The following is a 13818-nucleotide window of genomic DNA, read 5'->3' as shown; positions in this document are numbered from 1 at the left end:
GCTGCACACCCTGGCTTTTGGAATCTTTATCCCACTTCAGCTGCACGCTCTGGAAGGGAGGCACTGGGAAGAAGCAAATATCGTGAGTACATTACCTGGGGCTAACCCAATGAGGAAGGGGGGGGTGTCTTTGGACAACCCACCCCAACCTTCAGGGTACCTTATGCCCTCATAAGGCTTAGTACTGCTACTTTTATTCATATATACCCAGTTTATGCTCCCATCCAGCACTTTCTGAGCACCATTCCACAAACAAACTAATATTATACTAGAATAAACATTTACATGTATAACATAACAAAATCAAAGTCCAATGTCCAAACCCTAAGGTGAGTCCTGACAGGTAGCACCAGAACAATGTACAGAATCCAGGGGTCCACGGCAGCTCTCACATGGAATAACCAGTTCCACAGCAAAATCTATAAGAAAAACAAAACAGAGAGCGCACGCCCCATAGTGTTACACTGTAACATTTAATGTGGGGAAGAGTGGATGAGGGGATTAAAAACACTCACAATGTAGAGGTTAAATAAAAGCAGTATGTGATTGATAATCACCACCAAGGCAAGTCCAAACCGCAGCAGAGTCCAAGATCAGCTGGAATCAGTCTCCCAAACAGCGCTGTCTGTCCGGTTCACTCGAAATCCTCCAGATCAATGTGGTATCAGAGTAAGCCTCACTATAGCTCCATGTGCTCCCCGGCCGTAAAGGATGCACACAACGTGATGACATAATGTCGCAAGGTACGTCCCTGACGCGTTTCGTCGCAACAAATGCAACTTTATCAAACTTTATCAACTTTATACAGTGTTACACTAAGGGGCGTGCGCTCTCTGTTTTGTTTTTCATATATATATATATATAATACTGAGTTAAGTTATGGTGAGTAAAAAAAGTGACAAAAACCCTCCACAGGAACCTGGAAGCATGGGGAGGCCTAGCCAGCAGGCTGGATTTCGGTCCAGGAGCCCAAGGTCCTATCAAGGTAAGCCTTTGCTGAACAGGCACTTTGCAACTAGGAAAGGGTAGATCTCTTCCCCAGACCCCCGTAAGTGTGTATATTCTCTGTTTCTTGTATTTCTGTGTGTTTCCGAGGTCTTGTCCGAATAAACCGCAATTTATTTTACTGCCTGTTTTGCCTTGTGACTGATCCCTTAAATATAAATGTGTATTGGGCCTGGTCTCCCGTGACAGGCTTATTTTCTGGTGGCAGCGGTGGGATATATATATATATATATATATATAGCAGAAAATAGCCGTGTTAGTCCAGTTGCGATAGTGCAGAAAAAATGAGTTCTTCCGTATTAGATGATACCTTTTTTATTGAACTAACAATTTATGTCATAGGACAAGCTTTCGAGAGTTATCCTCTCTTCTTCATGTCAAGCAATACTGATATACAAAGGAATCTATGGCTAAAACAGTGTGGAGAGAGGAAAAAAAAAACAGATATTTACTGTAAATAAGGTAGGGTGTTAAGTGTTTGAAGCCAGGGATCAGTGTCAAAGAAAGGTGGGGAGGGGGAGGGATACTGGGGGGGAGAGAAAGTGTGGATAAGAATAGAGGCAAGCAGGATAATTACAAGCAATTTTGATAGGTGTGAGAAAACCCATGTCCGCATTAAGTCCTTTGATTTTGGTCTTATCATTCTGAGTTCAAATGTTTTCCGTTCTTGGGTGCTTTTAAACATTCCATTGAGGATTTTGATTTTTAGATCATTTATGGAATGATCTGGTTGTGAGAAGTGATGTCCCACAGGTGAGCAGTATCTTCCTTCTTCGTGATGGAGTATAGAGTGTCTGTGCATATTCATTCTTCCTTGTAGTTTTTGGCTGGTTTCCCCAATGTAGCAACCTTGGTCACATTTGTTGCACTGAATCATATACACTAAATTCCTGGATGTGCAGCTGTATGATCCTTTAACATTGAATGTTCTATGGTTGTGACTGGATGTGGGATCCTGGCAAATATGTTTGCAGAGTTTGCAGCGTTTGTTGCTGCACGGTTTTGTGCCATTATCCATGTCTTTAAAATCGTTGTGAAGTTTTCTGCTGACTAATTTCTGTTTGAGGTTTGGTGGTTGCCGTAATGCAAGAATGGGATGTTTGGGAAAGATTTCTTTTAATGTCGCATCCTCTGTCCGCATGATCTTTGATTATTTTTTCGTATACCCTCTAGGGTAGGGTTGTATGTGGTCACTAATGGTATGCGTGTGGTAGGTTCTTTCTGTCTGTAATGTAGCAGGTGTTCTCGTGGGGCTTTTATTGCAGAAGTAATAGTTTTGGCAATGGTTTTTGGTTTGCATCCCTTCTGTCTGAACGATTCGGTCAGGGTTGTGAGATGCCTGTTTCTGTCTTCAGTGTCAGAGCATATGCGGTGGTATCTTATAGCCTGGCTGTGTATGATACCTTGTTTTGTATGAGTGGGATGGAAGCTGGAGTTGTGGAGGTAACTGCATCTGTCAGTAGGTTTCTTGTATACAGATGTGTGTTGTTTGCCATCTTTCAGTGTTACTGTAGTATCTAGAAAGTTTACTAGGTTTGCCGAATAATCCATTTTGAGTTTAATTGATGGATGGAATGAGTTCAGGGACTCGTGGAATTGTTTTAGGTTTTCTTCATCCTCTGTCCATATTATAAACAGGTCATCAATGTATCAGTAGGGTTTGTGGAGGCATGTAGTATTTGTAGGGTTGGTGGAGACATGTAGTTATGTATATATATATATGCAATCAACCCCAGCAGGAGCGGACACAGGACAGCACTCAAAGTTAAGTAAGAAAACTTGTATTGCAAGTAAAACACAGCACAAACATGACCAACGTTTCGGTCCTCGTGGGACCTTCCTCAGGGTGGTGCGTGAGACTACTGGCCAGTGGATCCCTTATATACCCCCACACCCAGATGACTCAACCAGGATAGCTGATTGGTCGGCACCCAGTCCCATGATCAGTCCCAATTGTTGCTGAAGTCGCACTATGGTTGTCATCAATACAGCTGCTCAGTTCAGAATAATCAAGGATATGCATGCAGTACCCCCAGGGCGCCACTGCGGGGGAAGAGATCGTTCTCCGTTTTCATGGTGCCGTGCTGTTAGGGACCGCGACGCTGTGGTCCATCGAAGAAGACTAAACGGCTGGGCATACTGCGCATGCGCGGCCTCAACACCAGCAAAATAGGCAGCGTGGCGTATCACACAGTCAGGAGGAGCGCTGTCCATCCCTCACATCTGGGTCATGTTGATACTGGGGGCATCATCTAAATATACATCAGGGAAATCGTCTTGTATACAAAAATATGGTAATGAGCAGGACATCAGGAGGGATCTCCAAGGGTACTGGAATAAAAAGTGAAAAATATAAGTGAATATAAAGTGAGGAGAATAAAAGCAAAATGTACCATGAGTGCGGGCTACTAAATAAAATTATCATTTCAGTAGTATGGCTAAAGAGTGAGATTATAATTTCATTAAAAGGCCATTGAATATACGAAACGGCCACAGCGGCCATAAGATTATCACAGCCAGGGAAGGCAGTAATATATATATATCTGTAACACACTTTCCCCCACCCCCTTGGGAGATGTGTAGCTACAGCGTATGTGTGGTGCAATACCTGTGGCTCACAAGAGTCCTGCGCCTCCGCTGCTGGGAACCTGGGGCGCACCTGGATCGGTGCTCGGTAGCGCCTCCACCTGTATGGAATTCTATATGTAGAATAACCCCGTTACAGGACACATAATAAAGAGTACACACTGGGTCACGCAGAACAAGTTTACTATTAGCGATAAATAATGGTTACCGCTACCCACCAGGCCTCGCACGGCCGTAACCCCTCACCATGTTCCCAACACCGTGTCCACACCCCTGTAGCTATCACACTAAATTACTGCTGTGTCCCTGGGCACACAACCACCCTGGTGTCCACAGAGATAACTCACCCAAAGTGTGAGACAGCGCTGCCCCACTAATGTGTGTACAGTTGGTACACTTGGAGTACCTGCCCAGGTGCTCCTGCACCCGGGTATGGCCAGAAGGTGAAGCGGATCCACTGATCCCAGCGATGTTGGCGTAGCCTCCGCCTCTATGGTGGGTGGGTCCCGCATGGATTGTACCACCGTATGCAGCGTTTCTTTGTTGCAGGTGTCTGGTCCCAGATCACCTGCGAACAGGAGACTACCGTGTCCTGTCTGTGTCCCTCACTCTGGTAGTACAGGGCAGAAACCCTATCTATGGGCCTGTCCCTGCAGCAACCACAAGCTGAGGGGAGTCGGGGCCCAGCTGGGGTCTAATGGGGGTTTCTGGCCTAGTGCAAGACCCACAGACCCCTGCACACACACTTCCTTGTCCTAGCTCCGACTGATTCATGGTGCAGACGCGCGAAATGTATCCATTCTGTGAGCAGGTAATCTCTGCAGCCCTATTGGCTGATGCGCACCATGTGGTCTCTTGCATTGTGGGCGCTGTAGTTCCCCGCAGAGCTCTTTGCCTGTAATGGCCGCCGCAGCTACCCTGCTCCTGCGCATGCGCGAGCTCCATAATGGCCGCCAGGCTGTCTGTACTCTTCTGCGCATACGTGACTGTACTGCTGCGGAGGGGGCGGGGCATTGGGCAAATGCCAGTAGGAGCAGGGAGGTTGTGGCAGGCGACCCAATCGCCGGAGGCTCTCGGCAGCTCCCGTAGCAGGGCACTGCTATGTTAGTTATGCTTGCGCATGCACAGATGGTTCGCGCTTGCACAGAGAACCCTCCTTGCAGCAGCCATTAGCGATACAGGGCTCCTTGGGGACTACAAGCCCCACAATGCACAGGAGCAGCTAGTCAGATACTGCTACACAGCCAATAAGGCCTGCACCAGAGATGGATACATTTTGCGTGCTGAGGAGCACCCCAGTTGGAGCTCGGACAAGGAGAGGGTAGGGTGTGTGCAGGGTGTCTGTGACCCCTGCAGTAGGCCCCAGACCCCTTAGGCCCCAGGTGGGACCCTACTCCCCATTTAGCTTGTGGCTGCTGCAGGGACCATCCCAGTAGATAGGGACATTGCCCTGCAGCAACACGTTTGAGGGACACAGCCAGGACGCAGCAGCATCTGGTGGTCTGGGACCAGGTCACCATACACAGAGAGAGACTATAACGGTGGGACCCTCCAGCTGGACACCACCCCACGTGGAGGCGGATTCATTGCTGACAACGACGACATGGGACCGGACAGCTTCCCCTTGTCTTCAGTCAGTGCTATCAGGTGCTGGAGTACCCGGCAGGTATCACACCTACAAGTGCACCAACTTTAACACACGGTTGTCGGCAGCGCTGTCACACACACTTTGGGTCGGTTGACTCTTGTGGACAGTGTCATGGGGCACCTCAGTACTTTGGGGAACAATCCCATCCAAGTGTGGACACTGTGTTGGAGGGCACTGTGGGGTTACGGCCATGTGTGGCCTATTTGGTGTGGGTGGTATATTGTTCTTCCTTTTTCATATGCATGCAGTAAACTGTTATCTATATCATTGTGTGTGTTATTGCATTGGGTCCTGTGACGGGACTATCCAACATAGTAGGATCCCACACAGGTGAGGGCGCTGTCACCAGACGGATCAGGCACGCCCCAGGCTCCCAGCAGCGAAGATTCAGGCCTCCTATGAGCCGCAGGTAACGCACCGCACACACAGTAGCCACCATATCTCCCATAGGGTGGGGAAAACTGCGTTACATCAGTAATATGCAATAAGAAAAAGATTGCATTTAAACTGACATACTGGACTGGACAAGCCCCTGCTTTGTGGATATCGGCTGTGGAGGATATTTTGAAACATATCCTGTTCCAGGGTTTTGAGTGGAGAAGTATATTGATATTTTAATTCACTTGTATTTCACATCACTTGATATTATATTTGATTTACACTAGTCCATTATCACTTATATATTTGCACTGTGGATTATTGTGTTTCACAAATTCAATTGTTTATGTACTCACTTGAATCACATTAAGGATTTGTTTTATACACATTAACCAGTGTTGAGCGCCACTCCTTGCTCACTTGTAAACAGGACAAAGGGACTGATATTATTAAAAATGTATAATTTACAATCTATACATAAATATTGATGCAAAATTAAAATATAAAAATAAATATACAAAACAAAAATGGTACAGAATATACAGTAGAGGCAACTCTTATTCTAACAAAAACCAGTGGCAATTCCCCAAAAAAACCCAGGAAACACCCAGGTACATTCTGAATACATGCCTTAAACTTTCCTTAAACTAGCCCCAGCATTTCTGCATTGATTAATGGCCTATCAGATTAACAGCGGGGGTCCCTGGCAGTCCCATTCAAACTGAATTGGACTGCCAGGGATCCCTGCTGTGTTAATCCTATGGGTCGTTAGTCAATGCAGAAATGTCTTAAACGTGCCTCAAACTAGCCCAGAACATACCCAGCACATACCCAGCACATACCCAGAATGTAACCCGGCTAGTTTACGGCAAATGTTAGAATAAACGTTGCCTCTACTGTATATGTATATAGGGCCGTCGACAGATTTCCCAGAAGCCCAGGACTATAGTTTCGACCGGAACCTCACCCTGTGTCAGGGGTCTTGTGATCCCAACCTTTCAAACCTCCTTCCTTTCCCCTTATTCATTCCCCTCCCTATGCCCACTATTTCTCTCCCCCTTCTGTCTCTCACTCTTCCCCCATCTTCTTCCTTATTCACTCTACCCAACCCTCACCCCTCTCTTTTCCTCACTCACTCTCAATAACCCCCCTTCCACTCAATCCCGCTCCCTCAATCCCACCTACCACCCCCCCCCCCCTGGCCACACAAACAGACACATTCCCCCCCCCACACACAATCCCCACCACTACCCATACAATTCCCCCACAATGCCAACACAATCCCCCCACAATACACACAGAATAATACCCCCACACACACATTACCCCATCCCAAAATACATACAACACTACACCCCCCACATACATACAACACTACGCCCTCAAATGCATACAACACTACCTTCTCATTCCCAAATACATACAACACTACACCCCCAAAATACATGCCTGCAAATCTCCCATCCACCAGCCCTCTCTCTCCCGCTGGTCTGTGCTGGTAGCTGGTTCCATAGATGCCTGGCATGTTTGAGAGACGCAGGCTCAACAGGAAGCCTGCAACAGCTGGGGAGAGAAAAAAGTCCAGGCAGAAACCAGAGGCCCGGCAGCCAGATGCAAAAGTTGGGCCTGACCTCAAGTCAGACCCAACTTCCAGCACTAGCCAGCCGGGACCCCCACAGCCACTGAGCCCGGGACACTTGTCCAGTTTCTCCCCCCCCCCCACCCCGTCAGTGACCCTGTATGTATGTGTCATGGATAAGGAGAGTTAATCCTCAATAAAAATAGCTAAATCTACTGTATTCCTTGCTTTGTTCAAACCCATGTGTGACAGAGTTTGCAAAGAGTGTATCCAATATGTTTCACGTCGTCCGAATTTCCAAAATCTATCCCACCCACTAACATTTAAAGTTTAGAAAATGAGATAAGAAACTAAAACCTTAATCCCACCTCCCACCCCGGCCACACACAGACACAAGCCCCCCCACCCCTTCCCTTCCGCCCTAAACATGTCTCCTAGAGTGACTAATTTTATTTCTTTTAACTTTAAACCTGCAGGGGTTTTGTCGTGGTAAGTGTTTGGAAACACAGTGGTTTGTGAAACCGGTTCTGATGTTGCTTTTGTGCTCTGAAGAATGTCTTTTTAAACGTGCGTTTTGTGCGTCCTGGGTTTCCTATGCAGTTTTGCATCTGGACATTCTAATAAATATACTACAAAACCTGAATTGCAATTAATAGATACATTTCAACCATTGCTCTTTGAAATGAAACCTTTTTTGCCCTCCGTGTGCATGAATTTGCAGGTAACACATCTGGCAGTATTACACCTGAAACATCCTTTCAGTTTATTTCTCTCTCCACTAAACATTGAGTTGCTTGCTGCTTTCATTCGCTTACTTTCTTCAGCTCGCTGGGTGCTAGCTTGTTTTTGAGATGAATGTTCCTCTTATACACTTTAGTAGGGTTTTTTGGCAGTACAGTACTTCATAAATACTATCTTCTTGCAAGAAACTCCAATGTTTTCAAATATACATGGAACAATCAGACAGCAGTGAAAGAACTCTATAACTCTATTTGTCCTTACTGAGTTCCATAATAACATGTGTGTTGGAATTCCAGAAATGGTTCAAAATATATGTAACGGTGTTTCCCCCGCCCAATCTCATATTGGCCCTATCGTGTGAAAACTGACCCATGTTACATGTGGTGCACCTGCTGGCTTACAGGACTCCTGAGTCTCCCGCGATGTTATGGGGGATATCATCAGGACTGGCTCTCGAGGTATAGCTGAGTCATACTCACTCTTGGTACAGCGCCTCCATCTGTTCCAGACCCCCAGTGTTGTATGGAGGAGTCTCCCTGAATGACTCCAAGCTCAGGCAAGAAGGGTTCTTTAGCAACAGCATACTTTATTTAGTCAAACAGGAGCAGACTGCCCATCATTGCAGCCAGTTTCAGAAGCATCATTATAGGTTGCCAACCCAAAGGAAGTCCCTGACCTTGCACTCCCAGTCAAGGTCACTGAAAGCAGGTCTAGCTCTTCCCTTACTCCCTGATGGAGTAAGAGGAATAGTCTTCTCCCGCACCACTCCCCTGAGGGAGGGCCACAAAACCTGCCAGAGCCCTGGCAGTTTGCTGGGACAGACTAGCCTCACTCATAGGTGGTGAGGCACTCTAAATTCAGGAAGTGCTGTGCACTAAATAGCTCCAATAGGCACCACCCCTGTGTCACTGTAATTGGACACAGAGCCTGATGACACTATCTTCACTGAATACTGCAGAGCACATGTGTGTGGGGGAAAAGCCCCATGATTACTCCTGGCAAACCTCCGCTTACCTGGGATTATTGCACAGGAGGAGACAGAACTATAAACCCCAAAACTACACAGGGTTACATATATAATGCCTGTCAACACACACATAAATCTTTCACAAACCGTTTATAAGTAGCCAGGAAATCTTACTGAAGCCCTAAATAAAATTTGCACAGCTCTCGGGGATGTTATTATAGAGCTTTCTTGATTCATAGTCCAGGATAATTTTGGCTGCAGAACCATTGTTACTGTACTGTGTACTGTAGTTATATTCCTAATACCAAATCATGTGTTAGGAATACAATATAAACAATCTTCTTCCTTTCTTCAACAAATGATATCCACACTTCAAAGCACTATCAAAACTACGAAGCTGAAATGAAAAATTGATATGAGCTCATATGAGACATAGCAATCCAGCATCAGTTGGAGCATTTACATGCATTCCAACCATTGTCACAACACGTTTAGATTGTGTGTAGTAGTACAAGAGCAACAATTGATGCACAGATCTTTTTGATTTTGCTTACTTAAGCTGCACAATTGTTACTGCAGAGCAAAGTATAACCATATTAGTGACTAGTGACAGGCCAACCATCCAAATCCGTCCCCAGAATTCCGCGAATTGTTTAGACCAAATCCGCCCCCCCTCCCAAACCAAAATCCGTCTGCGGAATGACTAATAAAAAAAGCCTCTCTCCCTCCCCCTGAAAGATTGTCTGATAAGAGCAGGGGATATATACTGTATACTGTATACAACTGGAGACACTACTAAATCGAAAGTCTTCTCCATCTCCCCCTCTCTCCAAGATTGTATGATATGAGCATGGAATTATAATCAATAAGTAAACTTGACAAATGAATTCCTGTCAGAGGGATAGATTTATCCAGTTCTGTCTTTATAGTTCTCATTTTTCAATATGACAGAATGGCTGCAAATCCTAGAATGTTTTGAAAAAGTAGTGGCAAAATGCCTGCCTGTCCCTCCGACATGGGTATAATCCTCTTATTAATAATGTCATTAGAAAGTATTCTTCAAACAGCAACCTGTGATGCTCATATTTTATTTTTCTAAACTCCTGATGAGACTTCCGATTCCTTATATATACAGTGGCCGTATAGGTCCGGGTCTAGGGCAGAAAATTTCCCTTCCACCTCCCCTCCCGCCCCCTCCCCCTCCCCCCCCCCTCCACCTCCCCTCCCGCCCCCCCATATACAGAGGCCCCGGTCTCTTTCCCACTGATTGACAGGGGAGAGTGTGGGGACTCTGTAAATGTCTCTCATCTTCTCATTCATGCTGCCCTCCTCCTCCTTCTTCAGTGTTGCGGCTTCAAATGAAGCTATGGCGTCATGTTGGCATGGTAACATGACATTACATTGGCATCGCGTTGCCATGGCAATGTGATGCTGCAACGCGATATTGCGTTACCATAGTGACGTAACAAATTGTGACGTCACATTGCCATGCAATGTGATGACGTGACGTTGCAGCGTAATTTCACACCGTGATGCTGAAGAAGGAGGCAGCGGCACAAAGCTGGCGGCCCAGGCAGCACCAAGGTAAGTGCTCGGCGGCGGATTTGTATATCCACCACTGAATATACAGTATATCCTCAGTTGTTTCTCCCAGATGAGAATACATAGTTACATAGTAGATGAGGTTTAAAAAAGACATGCATCCATCAAGTTCAACATATGCTAAATTTAGACAACAGATACTTTATCCTATATCTATACTTACTTATTGATCCAGAGGAAAGCAAACAAAAAAACTCAGTAACATATCATCCAGTGATATCTCATAAGGGGAAAAATAAATTCCTTCCTGACTCCAAGAATTGGCAATTGGATTATTCCCTAGATCATCTTCCTTCCCATGTTTACTTATTTGGTATATCCCTGTATACCTTTCCTTTCTAAAAAGATGTCCAACCTTTTTTTTTTAACAAATCTATTGTATCTGCCATCACAGTCGCCATGGGTAATGGGTCTCCATGGGTTACTGCCCTTACTGTAAATAACCCTTTCCTTTGTTGCTGGTGAAATCTCCCTTAAGGGATGGCCCCAAGTCCTTTGTACTGTCCTTGGGAATAGTTATTTTGAAGGCTCCTTGTACTGTCCCCGAATATATTTGTATATAGTTATCACATCCCCTCTTAGATGCCACTTTTCTAATGTAAATTAATCTAATTTAGATAGCCTCTCCTCATAAGTTAGGCTAAGGCCCCGGTCACGGCGCTCTAATGCGCGCCCGCGCTTTCGGCTGCGCGTTCCGGCGATTCCCCGGTCTGCAGCTCACTGCAGGAGCAGAGACCGGGGGGGGCGTGCCGGAGGAGTGACGGGGCGCGGCCATGACGTCACCCGGCAGGTTCGCCCTCATTGGCTGAACCGCCGGGGGGCGTGCCTAGCCGCTCGACGCGAGTTCCTGCTCTCAATTCTATTGAGAGCAGGAGTAGCTCTCGCGCGAGCGCTGCGGCCCCCCCTCGCAGCGGGCCCGGCGCCGTTGCGGGGAGGGCTCTGGTGAGCGCAGCGTCCGCCACAGCGGACGCTGCAGCATGCAGCGGGGACAAGGGCTTAGATTATCTATCCCCTTATTATTTTGGAGGCTCTTCTCTGCACTCTCTCTACTTCCATAATGTCATTTCTAAGGAGTGGTGCCCAAAATTGAACTCCATATTCCAAGTGTGGTCTTACTAATGCTTTATCAAGGGGCATAATTATGTTTACTTCCCTTCTATCCATTGACCGTTTAATGCAAGATAAGATCTTGTTTGCCTTTGCAGCTACTGCATGACTTTGGACACTATTGCTAAGCCTGCTGTCTACCAGTACTCCAAAATCCTTCTCCATCAAGGATTCCCCCAATTTATTCCCATTTAAATTGTAAGTCGACTGTTTATTCTTGCTTCCCAAATGCATATCCTTACATTTATCTGTATTAAACCTCATCCGCCATTTACCTGTCCACGTTTCCAGTCTCTCCAAGTCCTGCTGGAGAGAAATTACATCCTGCTCTGATTCTACTAACTTACACAATTTAATGTTATCAACAAAGATGGAGACTTTTCTCTCGATGCCAACCTCAAGGACATTAATAAACAAGTTAAAAAGCAGGGGTCCCAGTACCGATTCCTGAGGTACTCCACTCACGATTTTAGCCCAACCTGAAAAAGTTCCATTTATGTCAACCCTCTGTTGTCTATCCTACAACCAGTTTTCAATTCAGGTGCATATATTTTTACTGTGTCCAATTTGCTTTATTTTGTACACCAACCTCTTGTGTGAAACTGTATCAAAAGCCTTTGCAAAATCTAAGTAGACCACATCAACTGCATTACCTGGTCTAAATTCCTACTTACCTCCTCAAATAAACTAATAAGGTTAGTTTGGCATGATCTATCCTTCATAAATCCATGCTTACTATTACTAATAATTTTGTTTTCCATTAGGTATTCCTGAATATTATCCTGTATTAAACCTTCAGGTAGCTTCCCCATTATTGAAGTCAGGCTTATAGGTCTGTAATTCCCCGGTTGTGATCTAGCTCCCTTTTTAAATATAGGCACCACATCCACTTTACACCAATCTTGTGGTACTGAGCCTGTGGAAATGGAGTCCTTGAATATTACATGTAATGGTTTGGCAATTACTGAACATAACTAATTCAGAACTCTTGGATGTATGCCATCGGGGCCAGGGGCCTTATTTACTTTAATTTTTCAAGCCGCCTATGAACTTCTTCTCAGTTAACCAATTGTTCATTAATATAGAGGTGTGGTTTCCTCCTGTGGCACTACAATTGAAATTGATTCTTCCCTGGTAAACACAGAGGCACAGAATGTGTTTAATACCTCAGCTTTTTCTTTATCTCCAATAATCTGCCTACCCATCTCACACTGAAAGGGTCCTATATTTTCTTTTCTGATTTTTTATGTTATTAAGATACTTAAAGAACTTTTTAGGGTTGATGTTACTTTCTATTGCAATAATTTCATTATCCATTTTTGCTAATTAATTGCCCTTTTTCCATTTTGTTACATTCCTTATAATTCGGATATGCTGCATCCGTCCCTTCTGACTTCAAGAATCTAAACACCTTCCTCCTCTTTTCCATTTTCTCCCCTACCTGTTTATTTAGCCACATTGGGTTTAAATTATTTCTGTTATACTTATTACCCAAGGTAAGGTACACTGATGAGTGTGCTTTTCTAACAATGGTTTAAAGACTGCCCATTTATCTTCTACATTTTCCCTGCAAAAACATCATCCCAATTTATTGCTTGTAGATTAGTCCTCAGTTTATTAAAATCTGCCTTTCTAAAGTTTAAGGTCTTTGTTGAACCCAAGTAATCTGTTTTTTGATAATTTATTTACAATGAGACCATATTATGATCACTGTTAACCAAATGTTCCAGGACTTGAATATTTGCTATATTGTTTGATATTGCCAAATCCAGTATTGCCTCTCTCCTGGTTGGTTCCTCAATTATTTGGGTCATGTAATTGTCTTTAAGCACCCCCAAAAACCTGTTTCCTTTTGTTGTAATGCTAATCTCATTTCACCAGTCTATGGGCCTCATGCAGTAAGCGTTGATAAGGGAAATATGGCCATGTTATAGCCAAAATTGGGTTTGAGATTCAGTAAGCGCCGATAAGTGCTTCATATCGCCAGGTTTCGGAGCCGATAATTTGGTTATGGCCAGTCGCCTGCCGATAAGCCTGTTTTCGACACTGATCGCCACTTTTTTAAATCGGCTGGATTCAACAAAAAAAAACAGCTTATCGGGGCTGATCGGCACTACGAAATTGAGATGTTATGGCCGATTTCTCCCGCCAACTAAAGTTGGCATTTTGGACGGGGGAACGATCGCTAAGGCTGCCGGAACGGCA

Source organism: Ascaphus truei, chromosome 7, assembly GCF_040206685.1.
Source record: "Ascaphus truei isolate aAscTru1 chromosome 7, aAscTru1.hap1, whole genome shotgun sequence".
NCBI classification, from domain to species: Eukaryota; Metazoa; Chordata; class Amphibia; order Anura; family Ascaphidae; genus Ascaphus; species Ascaphus truei.
Note: the sequence above shows the minus strand (reverse complement) of the source record.